At 39.7% G+C, this 15,438-nt stretch overlaps 1 protein-coding gene across 11 annotated transcripts in view; it reads left to right on the top strand.

The window, feature by feature from the left end:
- Positions 1-15,438, top strand: part of SYTL5 (synaptotagmin like 5) — a 267,832-nt gene that overhangs the window by 99,611 nt on the left and 152,783 nt on the right. For 2 of the 11 annotated variants that reach the window (XM_021079655.1, XM_021079657.1), the window contains exon 1: positions 9,644-10,005. The exons of the other annotated variants lie outside the window; for them this stretch is intronic. The gene's annotated coding sequence lies outside the window, so the exon portion shown is untranslated. Of the gene's footprint in view, positions 1-9,643; positions 10,006-15,438 lie in introns of those variants that run through there. 11 annotated transcript variants of the gene reach the window in all.

Raw genomic sequence — 15,438 nt, forward strand, 5'->3', positions numbered from 1 at the left:
GCCCAGAGATGTTAATCAGTTCTTCCAGGGTCACAGTGGAGAGGAGAGCTCCCCCCCTCTTCTCTGTTGTTGAGGTGCTTTCTTCAACTATATCCTGAGAAGTGGGCCTAGAGATAGAAAATGTTCTCTTGTCTGGAAAAGAAACTGAAGTCTTTGATAACAGATCTTGGGATCTTTTGGGTGTCTTGGAAAACATTCTCAGCAAGTCACTCTTAAAACACCTTTCCCTCGGGAAATCCTGGTAATAGGTTCGAGTAAAAGGGTTACGTTCCTGGTATGTTTTTACCTTGCGAGCCTAGGTCTTGTTCCATCATATGTTGTATTAAACTGTGTTTTGAACATTCTGCTTCTTGATGAACTTGGTCTCAGAATTCGGACTCTCTTCACTGACGTGATCTCAAAGGTGATTCTGTGATGGCCGCAGAAGTCTTTGTCCAAGAGCCTATTGTTGAACATATCTTTGCTTTTCCTGGGCATTTGGAACGTCCTTTGGTGAAAACAAGATCTTCGTCCTCTAGCTGATTGTCTGGCCTTGTTGGAACCGTGAGAGGTAACAGTCAAGAAGAGACAGGCCCTCACAGTGGCTGTCGTTAGCTTATTACTGATAAAGTGCACATCTTGTGGGAGGGCGTAACAAACATAATTCAAATGAAGGTGAAATTGCTTTTTTCCTTGTATTTTGCCAAAGAAGACAATAAAGCCAGTTCAAGAAAAGGTCTTAGGTAATAAGTCTATTAACATAATGATTAAGCATATTTTAGAAAAAGTCTGGCGTATGACTTGAACATCTGTAGTCCTCCTTTGCCCATAGCACGTGGATGTTCCCGAGCCAGGGAACAAACCACAGCAGTGACCGGACCAGATCCTTAACCCACTGTGCCCCAAGGGAACTCCTGAACATATGTGTTTTAATAAAACGCTAGTGGTAGCGTAGGTTTGATATTTATCCTCCGTTTGAAAGTGCTGATCAAGAGGGTGGTAGGTGCAATTTAAAATAAGAAGATTGCAAGTAGACATTTAAAAATAACAACTGAGGAGTTCCCATCATGGCTCAGTGGAAATGAATCTGACTAGCATCCTTGTGGTCACAGGTTCGATCCCTGGCCTCGCCCAGTGGGTTAAAAACCCAGCATTGCTATGAGTTGTGGTATAGTTCACAGACTCAGCTCAGAAGTGGTGTTACTGTGCCTTTGGCTGGCAGCTACCGCTCTGATTTGATCCCTAGCCTGGGAACTTCCATATGCCGCAGGTGTGGCCGGAAAAAGACAAAAAAAAAAAAAAAAAAAAAAAGAAAAAAGAAAAAGAAATTATCTTAAAAAAATAAAAATAAAAATAACAACTGAAATTATACTTAGTGTTGTTGCCAACATCATCAGGACGAGTCCCACTAGGACTCTGGTAAATAGAAACATACAGTGGGCAGTGAGGGATGTGACAAATTTCTAGGAACTTCCTGCACATGACCAACTTTCTAAAAATATTGATGTTAATGTTTGCACTGTTTGTATTTAACCTAGGGAAGGCTGAACACCTCCTTTGACAGTTTTTCAATTTTTTGATAATTTTTTTGATTTCTACTGGGCAGATCATGAAAAGTAGTGTATCAAATAAATCTAGTAGTTGTACCATCTCTGTTTTTATACAGTGATAGAATCTTCGTGACTGCCAGGGCCTTTGGGAAATCTCAAAGAGCCTTTTAAATGCAAACTATATTTTGAAGTATTATTTTATGTCATTTAGGATTCAGTTTGTGGAAGGCAAAACTAAAATCTCCCAGACATTCGTGCATTTAAGATAGGTTTATGGATGCTGGAGAATGTGAATGGTTATTGCCTGGCTACCTGTTATGCAGGGAAGTAATACAAAAAAATAAACGTTCAAGAACTGTGTTAACTTTTATTGTTTCTTTTATTTTGAAGAGAATAACCAGCGTCATGAGACTATCAGAACAAAGTATAGAAAGTTACTCGGTTGATAGATTTTGGGGGGCAGATGACAAAACAGGTGGCCCAGAGAAACTGATTTAAACTTCTGACCTCCAGAACTGTAAGCAAATAAATGTCTGTTGATTTTTTTTTTTTTTTGTCTTTTCTATTTTCTTGGGCCGCTTTCGCGGCATATGGAGGTTCCCAGGCTAGGGGTCGAATCGGAGCTGTAGCCACTGGCCTACACCAGAGCCACAGCAACGCGGGATCCGAGCCGCGTCTGCAACCTACACCACAGCTCACGGCAACGCCGGATCCTTAACCCACTGAGCGAGGGCAGGGACCGAACCCGCAACCTCATGGTTCCTAGTCGGATTCGTTAACCACTGCACCACAACGGGAACTCCTCTGTTGATTTTTAAAGCCACCAAGGTTGTGGTAATTTGGTAGAGCAGTCATAGGAAACTAATGCAGCAGAGGAGTGACCTTTTGCAATCTTTCAATAAAAGCAGACCTACGAGACTCGTTCTTCTGTACTGAAGGCAAATACAGTTCTCAGATTGAGTTCAATAGTCAGTATGGTGTTTGATACGAAAGTAACCAGAAGCTCTTTTTGAAAATCGTATGAATAAATTCATGAAAGCTGAGTCCGATTTTGAAAAATTTAACAGAAATTTGTGTTCTTTTTCAAAATCTGGTTCTAAGAACCTTCTACGCCTTTCTGTACACACCAAGTCAGGTTTGCATTTCCGGCACCCTTTTTCCGACTCTGGAACAAAAAGCCATCTTACTTTAGAACAGAAACCATTCCCTTTTTTCCCTTCATTTTGAGACCTATAGTAGAGTCTCCCTCACATATGTTAATTACAGCTTTTCCTTGAAGTCACTCCTGTTTTGCAGAGAAGACTAAGGTCCATAAGTGTCTCCTTTCTGTGATTTTATTCGTCGAGCTCATGCACATATCTAACCCAGGTTTTCTTGCTGCACTCATTCCTTGCACAGCTTCTCAGTGTGGCGGAAATGAGCCTGAAGCTGTAGCCCCTTTGTAGCATGTGCAGATAAGAAGCAGAAGTACATAAACTAAAATTATGCCAAATAGTCAACGTTTCCCTGTTCCACCTTTTTTCTTTTTGTTGTCTTTTTGCCTTTTCTAGGGCCGCACCCGCGGCATATGGAGGTTTCCAGGCTAGGGGTCTAATCGGAGCTGTAGCCGCCGGCCTACACCACAGCCACAGCAACGCGGGATCCGAGCCACGTCTGCAGCCTACACCACAGCTCACGCATCGCCGGATCCCTAACCCACTGATCGAGGCCAGGGATTGAACTCGCAACCTCATGGTTCCTAGTCGGATTCGTTAACCACTGCGCCGAGATGGGAACTCCATCCTTGTTCCATCTTTTAAATAATAAAGGAATCCATTATTGAACTCAATATGCTATCATCCAAGGTTTTCACTTATCTGGAGATTTTGAAATGCTCTCAAGGTAACATGCTGTTAAACTCAGTTACTATAGAAATCCATGTTTGTCAGAAAAATGATTTGATTTGGTTAAACAAATTTATGTTTTCTCAAATCCTGAAATTTTAATGGAAGCAATTCTAGCTCATTTGATCAGTAAAACTGTGTAAGTTTAGGAAAAAGATTGCGGAGTAGCATAAAAATGTATGCTTGTATTAAACATAATACTGATAAATCAGAGAAAGTATAGCTTTCACAAAACCCAAACTATTAAACTAGACTTGTTTGCCAAAGAGTTACCTGAAGTTTATGAATTTGAGTTCTTAAAATGGTGATTATTTGGTTTCTGGGAGAAGATGCATTTTTAAAAATCTGGCTCATTTCAAGTACCATAGTTTAATTTCTTTATCATTGGGGAATTTAAAGCATATTCCTTTAATATAATCAATTATTTATTAGATATGACCATCAAAACAGTGATCCTTTAAATTCAGAATTTTGATGATCTAATATATGAATATCACCCAGAGGTAAGAAAACATTATTCACTCACACCATCAGAGGTGAAGACATTTCTGAATTATAGGTACATAGACCTAAGAGCAGGGAGAAATAGAGCTTATACTTTCCATTCTCTAACTGTGCTCCAAGGAGACACAGAAACAGAAGAACTCACCAGTCCAGATATCAAAATGCTGTTGTCTTCCCAGAGGGTGTGAAATTCTTGAGTTAAAAAACAGATAAACCCCAAAACTAAAAGACTGAAAAACCAGATTTTTTGCTGTCTCATCCAGCGTAGACTAGATCTCTGTAACCCATCAATCCATTTAGAGAGATCTCTAAATGATCTGACTCTAAAACCAAATTCCCATCCATTTCTGCCAATAGTGGGGAATAATTTGTGGGGGTCTAATGTATCTAAGATAAAACAAAGACTAAGTTAGCGGATCAGAAAACTGAAACTAGAGAAACAGAGTTAACCTCATTGTGTTGGTGCGTTGGAGTCACTAGACGCCAAGAAAAGGGACATCTGGGCTTACACTTTACATGAGATGCACTTCTCTGTCCTTGAAATTTACCTGCACTGGTAGGTTAATCTTTTGGGCATTTTGGTTTGACCTCTAAGATGATTAAAAGATAATTTTTTTATTTTGCAGGACTTAATTGTTTATACAAGTTTTAAAGGTTACACTCCATCTGTAGTTATTACAACATATTGGCTATATCCCCTGTTGTGTTATACATCCTTGAAACCTGTCTCACAACCACTAGTTAGTACCTCCCACTCCTCCACCTGAAAATGGCTTCTCCTCCTTCTCTTGGTCCACTGGTAACAGCTGGTTTGTTCTCTGTATCTGTGAGTCTGCTTTTTTGTTGCCATATTCACTAGTGTGTTGTCTTTTTGTGGATTCACATGGAAGTGATAGCACACAGTGTTAGTCTTTCTGTGTCTGAGTTAGTTCACGTAGCATAATGCCTTCCAAGTCCATCTGTGTTGCTGCGAATGGCAAAGTTCCATCCCTTTTTGTGGCTGAGTAGTGGCCCCTTGTATGTATGTTTCACGTCGTCTTTAACCATTCATCTGGTGATGGTCAGTTAGGTTGCTTCCATATCTTGTCAATTGTAAATAATGGGACTATGAACATTGGAGAGCATATAGCTTTTCCAATGAGTGTTTTTGTTTTTCTCGGGTGTGTACCAGGAATGAAATTGCTGGGCAGTTCTGTATTTAGTTTGCTGAGAAACCTCCAGGATGTTTCCCACAGTGGCTGCACCAATTTACATTCCCACCAACAGTATAGGAAGATTCCCTTTGCTCCACATCCTCACCGACATTTGTGATTTGCATTCTTTTTGTGATAGTTGTTCTGACAGGAGTGACGCGATATCTCATTGTGGTTTTGATTTGTATTTCCCTGCTCATTAGTGATGGTGAGCATCTTTTCATGTGCCTGTTGGCCATCTGTATGTCCTCTTTCGAAACACGTCTATTTAGTTCTTCTGGCCATTTTTTAATTAAGTTGTTTGTTTTTTGATGTTGAGTTGCATGAGCTGTTAATATATGGTGGATATTAATCCGTTATTGGTCATATCATTTGCAAATATTGTCTCAGATTTGATAGGTTATCTTTTTGTCAATGGTTTCTTTGCTGTGCAAAAGCTTGTAAGTTCAGTTAGGTTCCATCTGTTTATTTTTGCTTTTTTTTTTCTTTTTGGGCTGCACCCGCGGCATATGGAGGTTCCCAGGCCAGAGGTCGAATCGGAGCTGTAGCTGCTGACCTTCGCCACAGACACAGCAATGCCAGATCCGAGCTGCATCTGCGATCTACACCACAGCTCATGGCAATGCGGATCCTTAACCCACTGAGGGAGGCCAGGGATTGAACCTGCATCCTCACGGATACTTGTCTGATTGTTTCCACGGAGCCATGATGGGAACTTCTCTTTTTGCTTTTATCTCATTTACTTTTAGGAGTTGGATCTAAAAAAATAATTGCTGCCATTTATGTCAAAGAGTTTTCAGCCTATGTTTTCCTCTAGGAATTTTATAGTATCTGATATTACTTTTAAATCCTTAATCTGGAGTTCCCATCATGGCACAGTGGAAACAACCCGGCTAGGAACCCTGAGGTTGCGGGTTCAATCCCTGGCCTCACTCAGTGGGTTAAGGATCTGGTGTTGCCACGAGCTGTGGTGTAGGTCACAGATTCAGCTCTGATCCTGCCTTGCTGTGGCTGTGGCATAGGCTGGCAGCTGTAGCTTTGATTCGACCCCTAGCCTGGGAACCTCCATATGCCACAGGTGCGGGCCTAAAAAGCAAAAAAAAAAAAAAAAAAAAAAAAATCCTTGATGCATTTTGAGTTTATTTTGTATATGATGTTAGAGAATGTTCTGATTTCAGTCTTTTTCATGTAACTGTCCAATTTTCCCAGCACCACTTATTGAAGAGACTGTCTTTTCTCCATTATATATTCTTGCCTCCTTTGTCGTAGGTTAATTGGCCATAAGTGCATGGGTTTATTGCTGGGCTCTCTATTCTCTTCCATTGATCTATGTGTCTGTTTTTGTGCCAGTAGCATACAGTTTTGATGACCATAGCTTTGTAGTATAGTCTCAAGTCAGGGAGCCTGATTCCTCCAGATCTCTTGTTCTTTCTCAAGACTGACTCAGCTATTCAGGATCTTTTGTGTTTCTACTCAAATTTTATTTTTATTTATTATTATTATTATTTTTAAAGTATGGTTGATTTACAGTGTTTCCTCAAGTTCTGTTGAACAGCAAAGTGACCTCATCACACACATTTCCCTGTGCTCAACAGTAGGGGTGCCATTGTCCATCCATTCCCAATATAACGTTTTCATCCACCCCCCCTCCCAAATGCCCATCCATCACACTCCCTCCCTTTTCCCTTGGGGAACCTCTCCCTTCAAATTTTAAAATAGTTTTTGGTAGTTTTATGAAAAACATGTTTAATATATATATATATATATTTTTTTTTTTTTGGTCTTTTTGCTATTTCTTGGGCCGCTCCCATGGCATATGGAGGTTCCCAGGCTAGGGGTTGAATCGGAGCTGTAGCCACTGGCCTACGCCAGAGCCACAGCAACGGGATCGAGCCGCGTCTGCAACCTACACCACAGCTCACAGCAACGCCGGATCTTTTAACCCACTGAGCAAGAGCAGGGACCGAACCCGCAACCTCATGGTTCCTAGTCGGATTGTTAACCACTGCGCCACGACGGGAACTCCTAATATTTTGATAGGGATTGCACTGAATCTGTCGATTCCCTTGGGTAGTATAGTCATTTCAGCAATATTGTTTCTTCCAGCTCAAGAACATGCTGTGTCTTTGTACATGTTTGTGTCATCTTCAGTGTCTTATAGTTTTTGGAATATAGGTCTTTTGCCTCCTTAGGTAGGTTTATTCCTAGGTACTTTTTCTTTTGGATGCGATGCAAAATGTTATTGTTTCCTTAATATCTCTTTCCGATACCTTTTTTGTGAGTGTATTGTATATTAATTTTGTATAGATGATAATTTTTAGAACAGGAGAATAGCATGACTTTCATACAGATGTGAAATGAACACATGTTAAAAGATTTTAAAGTCATGAGAAAACCAGCTCATGTTATAACCACTTAAAAAGAAAGCAAAGAAGAGAAGCAATTGTTCAGTAGTACTGAAATGTGCCCAGAGGTCAGAGCCCCAGGCCCTAGGATGGAGACTGTGTCCCAAAGGGTTGAACCAGAGGCTCAGGGCAGAGCTTCATAGAGGATTATTTTCAGGCCTTAAAACTCACAGGAGTTCCCATCGCGCAGCAGAAACGAATCCGACTAGGAACCATGAGGTTGCGGGTTCGATCCCTGGCCTGCTCAGTGGGTTAAGGATCCGGCATTGCCGTGAGCTGTGGTGTAGGTCGCAGACAAGGCTCGGATCTGGTGTTGCTGTGGCTCTGGTGTAGGCCAGCAGCTGCAGCTCTGATTGGACCCCTAGCCTGGAAACCTCCATATGCTTCAAGTATGGCCCTAAAAAAAGCAAAAAACAAAGAAACCCAATGGAGCTTGCTGGCTGGATTTTGAAATTGCTTGGGGCTAATGAGTCTTCTTTCCTTATTCTTATGGAATCAGAATATCCATAACTCTTATCCTATGCCTGTCCCACCATTGTATTTTGAGAGTAGAGAATTTGTTTTCTAGTTTCACAGGTCCAGAAACAACTCCAGCCGATAATATAGCATCTTGCTTCAGTGGTCACATTGCCTTCTGTGTCCATCTCTCCCTCTCCCTTCCTCTTTTAAGGATATTTGCAGTTACACTTAGAGCCCGTCTATAATCTAGGATATTCCCCCCATCTGAAAAGCCTACATAAATCATATTTGTAAAACCTCTTCTGTTATATAAGGTAACATTTACAGATGTATGGATTAGAGCCTGGATATGTTTAAGGGCTATTATCTAGCCTACCTAGATCCACACTCTGGCCCCCTAGAGATTCATGTCCACCCCACTTGCAAAGTATATTCACCCCACCCTTTAACTCCAAAAGTTTCAAACTTTCAGAACCAACTCAAAATCTAAAATCTCATATGAGTGGGATTCTTAGGCAAAATTCCTCTCCATTTCCCCATGATGGCCAGTTGTTGGACTAATGTTTAGTCAAAGACTTTAAAACAATTGTTCAGTAGTCAAAAGACTAAAGAAGAATAAATTCAATAAATGAAAGGCATGAGTTCCTGTTGTGGCTCAGTGGTAACAAACCTGCCTGGTATCCATGAGGATGCGGTTGATCCCTGGCCTCACTCAGGGGTTAAGGATCCAGCGTTCCGTGAGCTGTGGTGTAGGTCACAGATGCAGCTCGGATCCCACATGGCTGTGGCTCTGGCACAGGCTGGCAGCTGTAGCTCCGATTCAACCCCTAGCATGGGAACTTCCATATGCCCTGGATGCGACTCTAAAAATCAAATAAATAAATAAATAAATATATACATGGAGATACAGTATATTAATGAATGAACAGATAGGTAATTTTGACAGACAAAAACTGTAAATAACCCAATGGAAATTTAGAACTTAACCAGAATAAACACATTGGCTTAATATCAGCTTGGAGAGGGCTGAAGAGTCAGTGAATTTGAAAACAAATTAATAGGAATTATCTAATCTGAAAAAAAAAAAAAAACAGAACAAAACATTTATCTTTAAAACTGTTTAAAAGTTTTGTATTGACTTCCCCTCTATGCCTCTTTGGACTTAAGTAAAATTTTCTTGGTACTTTAATCTAGACTCATTTCTTTTTTTTTTTTAATTCCCCAAGCACCCAAAAGGCCACTGCAGCTAAAAAGAGGCTTGCTGTGATTATATAAATGAATAATCATCTGGGGGAAACAATCTTTCAAAATTTTCATTTACTCCAATTTAAGATACTGTGTAGTAGTACAAGCACTAAGAAAACTTCACTCATTATCTAATATTCAACTGAGCCAACCACATCCTGGTAACAATTATTTCCTAAGAGTCATACCTACACAGTGCAGTGTCGTGGTTGTGGTCCTGCAGTGCCTGAATTTAACTGGCTGTACCATTTATTGATTGGACAGAGTTCTTCGTTTTTCATCTGTATTATGAGTTCATACCTAATAAGTTTTGGAAATTATGGGAAATGATAAATGCAAAGCCCTCGGAATAGTGCCTGGCATCTATGTGTTGCTTGTTCTCATTAGATATATTTTCCCCAGATCCTTTAATAATAAGAGTTTTTGGGAATAGAGTATTAAAAGAATGACTCACCTTTGAAACATTGGTCTAAATAGTATCTCATGTCAAAAATCTTCTTAAAGGTGTTTGGGGGATGAAACAGCTCTTACCTTTCCCCTGCTGATCAACAAAGACTTCGCTTTTTGACAGCAGAGGTACTGCCTGCTTCTTGGGAATAGCTGTCCACCACAGATAAACATTACTCTGTGCTCCTGGGTGTGTTCAATGTGTAAATAGATTGTGGGAACACAAGAGGCTGGTTTTTCAAGTTTCTGCTCCATGAGGGTCAAGCAGCCCAGCGTTCTACAGTTCGTGTGTCTGAAAGAAAAGTGAGCCTATGACACATGTTCTCGCCATCAGATTGAGGTAAGACCAGTGTGTTTAGGGGTCTTTGGCGTGACATCTCCTTTCTTGATTTTTGCATTGTTTTGCGTTTAGGGGGTGGGGTTTGCTTGTCAGGAAATGAAAGACTCCTTCCACCATTTGATTAATAGGAGAAAGGAAGGAATGTCTACTGAGGGGATGTTTGGGCTGCTGTGTAAGTTTGATGGATGGAAGAGATTAATATAGGTACCTTCTTGTTATTAGGACTTAATTTAATCTGCAAATTGAAACATTGCACTAGATCCCATAGAACGTTGGGGCGCTTATGTCTCCTGGCGACATAAAACAATCAAATTCATAACCTAAGTACTGTGTCACTTTGCCAAAAATTTATTGCACTTCTTTGTATAAAAGGGCAGTGCTTTTGCTCTGAATTTCTTTCATTTGTTACAAAAGTCAGATTTTATTTAGCACTATGGAATTGTTTTTTTTTTTTTAAGTCAGTCCTATTCTTGATAAGGTTAAACATCTAGTATGGATATATATTTGGTAGAAGGGTTGCTAGAGCTGTAAAGCCCTGGAATAATTTCAACATAAATATGATGTTTTTAGTACCACAGGAAGATGAGATATCGACTGTGACTATGAATATAGTGCCCTAGAGAGAGGCATCAGGTTTAAAATTTTTTCTCTTTAAGACAGATTGTTTTAATTAGCAGCACTATCTTCCTCATTTAAGTGAAAAATACATTTCTGCAACATCATAAATCAAACTATGTATTTAGAGGAAAAAGGAGGTGTCTCTTCAAAGCATTCAAAGTCATGAATACAAAAATATTATATATGATAATGTATTTAAAATACTACCTAAATCTTGGCCTCCTTGAAATGTCTTTTGAGCATAGGAATTGAGTGTTTACTTTTTTCACTTTATAATTACTTACTTGTATGTTGTTTAGACAGCAGCTTATATGTAAGACTATTATAAGTCAAACCCCATGGCTTAAGTGCATGAAGAAATTTAATTGGACTCTAGTAAAATTCTTAAATAGATCCCTACATTCCTGATACACACACACACATGTATTTACGTATGGGCAACTAATATCAAGGAAACAGATACGGGAAAAGGTGAGAAGGTGTCTTTTTGTTGTCAAATCATGTTTATTCTCTGTACTTAGTATTTTCCGAAATACTCTGCCAGCCTAAGTCCAGACTTAGCTGTGTTGTCATTCAGTTTATTCAGGTTTGATGATGTCCTCTGATAGGCTTAGGGAATAAAATCATAAAATAGTTATTTCTGCTGCTTTGTGTCCTGGGGGCCTATCTCGTATTTCATTTAGTATGTTCAGAAAAGGAAAAGGAACTGCAGCTTTAATATGTGAATTGAGCAGTTGTTTTGCCTCAGCTCTGTTATACATGACATATGTTGTGACTGTCTTGCCGGCACATGTAAACACGTAGCTCTAATTCTTTCTGTTTAGAATCAACTTGTAACTACGATTTTTGTACATCCCTTGTGTTGCTCGTGTATGTGCTCTCACACACATTCACCCCATACACAGTCAGGTATTTTACATGATTTCATAGGACCTTTAAACTTCTCTGGGGCTTGGTGCCATTCCTGGCTCTTTCTGTGGGTAGCATCATTTCCTTGCACCTCAGTTTCCTTGGGCTGCTTTCTCCTCATCTCCCATCATGCCTGCCCACGGACGTGTGATCTACTCAAGACAGCGAGCGTAAAGCAGGTAGGGCCCCTTGCTTCCATCACGTTCGAGTCGTCCCCTGTAGTGGCTACCTTGAGTTCTTGAAGGTCACCTGAAAGTCAGGCAGAGCTCTTCGCAGTACAAAATCTGATAAATCGACAGTGTTCTAGGATAGGAAATTCGCTTGATCTGGTTTCTCTCTCCTTTCAGCAAAAACACATCGCTCAGAAATGGTTATTAAGATCTGCCTTACTGCTTTACTCTCTGCTTTCTCTTATTTTAAAATCCCACTTTCTTTAAATTGCCCTATGACATGGCATCCTACCTCCACCACGTTATTGACACTGTACTTCCAAGGGTCACTTGTGGTGCTTTTAGGAAATCTAATTGCACTCATTTATTTGGCCATGGATTCACCCATTCAGTAAATATTTATTTAGTGACAGCTCTGCATGGGCACTGCTGGGCCCTGAAGTTACAGTAGGAAACACTTAGGTCTACCTTTAAGTACCCCCGGTCTAGTTAGGAAAGATGTTACTTTACCCAAAGAATTTATTACAGTTGTGGTGAGTCCTATGGAGGATACTTGTCAAGTCCTCACTCTGTTTGACTCCTTTGCTTTATGTAACATTCATGAGCATGTCTTACTTCTTGAGTTTTCGCCATTCTTGACATCTGTGACTCAAGACTTTCTGTTCAACGACTTTTCTACCACTTTCCCTCTTGTCTTATTTCCTCTTCTCTTCCTTAAGTGATGCTTTCCCCCGAGGGTTAGCATTTGGCCCATAATCTGTATTACTTCTCCTCTGTCCCGGTGACTTTTCATCAACTCATAGTTTTAAATCTCACCTGTAAGTGGATGCCTCCAAGATATCCATTTCTCGAGTTTTCCATCGGCTCTACATTTTTCCACTTGAACTTCCAAGTCCAACCACCACCTAGCGTTCTTCATGGTTGTAGCCAAACTCACTGTCTTCTATGTCAAACCACTTCTTCTTTAATCCGTGTCTCTGCGAATGGCATTGATTTCATCCTGGTTTCTCTCATATGAAACACTGGAGTCAGTTCTGCCTGACTTGACTTTTTCTTTGCTCTCAATACCCAAACCACTACCAAATGCTTTCATTTCTTTCAGGATACTCTATCTAGCATCTTTCCTTTCCCATCTCCCTTTTTCTGTTTCTTTTATTCTCTATTTTCTCATCCTTTCCTTCCTCCGAATCTGAGAGTTACCTAGAATTTAAGGTCTTGGTTAGACCCCAGCTCCATCAGAAAATCCATATCCCAAAAGTCCATATCTCATGGATATCTTCTTTTCCTAAACCTTGGGAACAAAATCATGTGAGTGGTGGAAAGAACACACAGGCTTTGGTAGCCAAAGACCCACGTTTAAAGTCTGATTCTACCAATCACTACCTCCTTTACCCTTTGTTTCTCTGTGGGTCTCTGTTCCTTCGTACTCATGCTATTGCACACAGTGGTCACAAGGAACGAATAAGATCATGAGGGTTTTTATTGTTCATGTTAAGAGAGCACAAATTAAAAAAAAAAAAAAACAAATCACACTTAGACTATTCCAGGGGTGGTTCTGAGTACTTTAGATTATTTAACTCATTTAATATTCACAAGAACCTCTTTAGATAGATGTCATCACCCTCAGCCCATTTACAGGGGAAAACATTTAGGATCCTAGAGGTTATGCATGAGTGACTAATTGAGCCAGGCTTCAAACCCAGAGAGCTCAGAACCAGAGCCCATGTTCTCAGCCCTTGAGCCCTAGAGCCCTGTCTGAAGCACCTCTGGGCTCTAGCATCTGATTTAAGAGGGCAGGCAGTGACATCCTGGGCAGCTGTTAAATGTTGCAGTTCCAGTTTTCCTTGACAAGGGGCATTAAAAGTGTGATCGTTTTTGAAGTAGTTATATAAAAATAAGATTCGGCTAGGTATTCCAGCAGAGTCTGATTTTTCTCCCCATGACGTGAGTGAGCATCAGCATTCTCAGTGGTTAGGGGCTCTTTTCTGGATAGCGTCTTATAAAGTAAATGGGCAGCTACTTTGCGCCTTCTTCACTGTAAACATGGGGATTTGCTCTCTCTCTCTCCCCACCCCCACCCCTCTTAATTTCCATCTTTGTTTTTGCTCACCTTTCTAAAGCTTAGGCTCCTAACACTGTAAATCAACTATACCCAAATAAATTTTTTAAAAAATGAAATAAAGGAGTTCCCATTGTGGCGCAGCAGAAATGAATCTGCTGGGTAACCATGAGGTTGCGGGTTCGATCCCTGGCCTTGCACAGTGGGTTAAGCATCCTGTGTTGCCATGAGCTGTGGTGTAGGTCGCAGACGAGGCTCGGATCTGGTGTTGCTGTGGCTGCTGCTGTAGCTCCGATTGGACCCCTAGCCTGGGAACCTCTATATGCGCAAGTGTGACCCTAAAAAGCTCCCACCCAAAAATAAAAATAAAATGAAATCCAGCTCTAGAAGATACAAAAAAACAAAGTTTAGGCTCAATTTTTGAAGCTGCCCCTTGGTTTCTGTGTCCTTTTAAAACTACTTGTTCATGTCAATGTCCTCTCACATTTGTTTTTTAAGAAAATTTCTCAAAGCATTATCAGCTACAAAAATAATTAATAGGTTTTTACTTCATTTTCTTCTTCACTGAATAAAAATATTAAAATCAGACTTACCTTCACTGAACTCCTTAATAAGCTCATTCACTTCCAAGCAGGCACAGTACCATTTGTTACTCTTGTTAAAGTTTAATTTAGCAATTTCCAGTCCTTGTAACAGTTGACTTATCCAGGCTAATTTGATTTAATCTTTCTAACGAAATGCCAGGAAACACTCTGTTCCTACATTAAGAACACGTCCAATTCATTTAAGGATTTCTGGTTCACGTAAATAGACTTGGGTGGCATTTTCATTTTGCTGTGGTGCAGTCAGAAAATATTTCCAAGAGTTAGGACTTGGAGGGAGTTTAAAAAAAAAAAATTCTAAGATACATTTAATTTTAAAGCAAGAAAAATCCTTAAAACCAAACAGTATAATGTAAAAAAATCATTGAACATTGACTGTATTCTAGGAATGGAAGTGATAGATTTTACCAGAAAATATAGGAGGGGATGTGTATAGAGAAATCATATTTGGAATCTAGCCATCAAATAATGATGTTCCAAGGTTCAAAAATACACTTGAAATCTAAACATACTTTTATCTGGATTATAAAAGCTAAAGTTCAGCAACAGCCCACTTGGTAAACACAGACCCAGAGACATCATATCAAACATATTTATTTAATCCAAGTATCAGAATATAGACAAATCCATTAATATATCCTCCCAAGATCTATGTATAGAGACCAATAGTTTTTAGTCTCCTAGTGTGAAATTTTGTTAATACTAGCATAAGATTTAAAAATTTGAGGTTAATTTCATTTAAATATGATGATATGAGATCAGGGATGAATTTTCAGAGGCGTAAGAGCCTAATGCAAAATAGGCGTCTTCCCCCAACTATGAGCAAATAATGGCATATTCAAAGCTGTCTGTGCCTATAAACATGTATAATTTCTAAGTTGCATATTTTGGCTGGAAAAAAGAACTAGATATGTGTTAAACCACATTCTGTAACAAAGAATCACTGTCCTCTAATTGAGAGACCAGCTCATGGAAAATAATTTAACTATAAGGAAGGCCAGTCAGTAACATGGAAAAAAAAAAAAAAACCAAAAAAAAAAAAAAAACTGGGATACTCTGTTTGCGGTAGCCTGTT

The sequence above is a fragment of the Sus scrofa genome, chromosome X (assembly GCF_000003025.6).
Source record: "Sus scrofa isolate TJ Tabasco breed Duroc chromosome X, Sscrofa11.1, whole genome shotgun sequence".
In the NCBI taxonomy this organism is placed as follows: Eukaryota; Metazoa; Chordata; class Mammalia; order Artiodactyla; family Suidae; genus Sus; species Sus scrofa.